The sequence below is a fragment of the Arachis duranensis genome, chromosome 6 (genome assembly GCF_000817695.3).
Source record: "Arachis duranensis cultivar V14167 chromosome 6, aradu.V14167.gnm2.J7QH, whole genome shotgun sequence".
NCBI classification, from domain to species: Eukaryota; Viridiplantae; Streptophyta; class Magnoliopsida; order Fabales; family Fabaceae; genus Arachis; species Arachis duranensis.
Window position 1 is genome coordinate 33,262,677 of NC_029777.3, and position 1,356 is coordinate 33,264,032.

The window sequence follows — 1,356 nt, forward strand, 5'->3', positions numbered from 1 at the left end:
TTATGATACAGAAAATGAGGTCTCAAACAGGATAGAGATTTTTAGGTTTGTATCATGCATTTCAAATTGATTAAAAATATATTCAGGTAGTTCGTACATTGATATTGGTTAATTATGAATACTAATATTTTTCAATTGATATTTTATACAGTTCAAGAACAACCAACAACAACATTGACCAGTCCTTAGTTCTAGACCTCAAGAACATGATCGATCAACATAATGTTCTTGCTCACACATTTAGGATAGTGAGAAACTACCTGAATCAAGGAGATATCGCAAATATAAGGCTACGGTTGTACCGGAAAAGATCAAAGGACGCGAGAGTCTACAATTTACCATCTTCTAATGAGGTCGCAACTCTAATAGTAGGAGATTTTGATTCTGGAGATGCAGGGCGTGATATTATAGTTCAATTAAAGTCCGGACATTTGCAAAGAATTCATGAGACACACACCGCATTTATTCCTCTTCAGTACCCTATGATGTTTCCTTACGGTGAAGATGGCTACCAAGAAGACATTCCTTTGCGAGAATCTCATAGGGCTAATGAAAATAGAAAGAGACAGCGTGTGAGTTTAAGGGAGTTCATAGCATTTAGAATACAAGAGAGAAAGGTCGAGTATGCAACCATTGTCAATGGTGGAAGATTATTTCAGCAGTTCTTGGTTGATTGCTTTTCTATGATTGAAGCACAAAGGTTGACCTACTATTAAAACAACCAAACCAAGGTGAGGAGTGATATATACAAAGGGATTCAAGATGCAGTTGTTAGGGGTGAGACACGTGCTTCCAAAGCAGGTAAACGTATCATCCTACCTGCGTCCTTCACTGGTGGCATGAGATACATGTTTAATAATTGTCAAGATGCTATGGCAATTTGTAAGAAATATGGATATCCAGACCTCTTCATCACAATGACATGTAACTCGAGTTGGCAAGAGATTGGTGATGAGCTGATAATTTATACGCTTTTTGGCGTTGTTTTTAGTATGTTTTTAGTATATTTTAGTTAGTTTTTATTATATTTTTGTTAGTTTTTAGTTAAAATTCACTTTTCTATACTTTACTATGAGTTTGTGTGTTTTTCTGTGATTTCCGGTATTTTCTGGCTGAAATTGAGGGACCTGAGCAAATATCTGATTCAGAGGCTGAAAAGGACTGCAGATGCTGTTGGATTCTGACCTCCCTAGACCTTGTTCTTATGTATTTTCAACGGTGGAGTTTCTACACACCATAGATTAAGGTGTGGAGCTCTGCTGTACCTCGAGTATTAATGCAATTACTATTGTTCTTCTATTCAATTCAGCTTATTCTTGTTCTAAGATATCACTTGTTCCTCAACTTGATGAATGC

The 1,356-nt window shown here is 36.4% G+C and overlaps 1 pseudogene; it reads left to right on the forward strand.

Annotated features, from left to right (window-relative positions):
• The first annotated feature begins 206 nt into the window (after window positions 1–206).
• Window positions 207–1,356, forward strand: part of LOC107493543 (uncharacterized) — a 14,417-nt pseudogene continuing 13,267 nt past the window's right edge.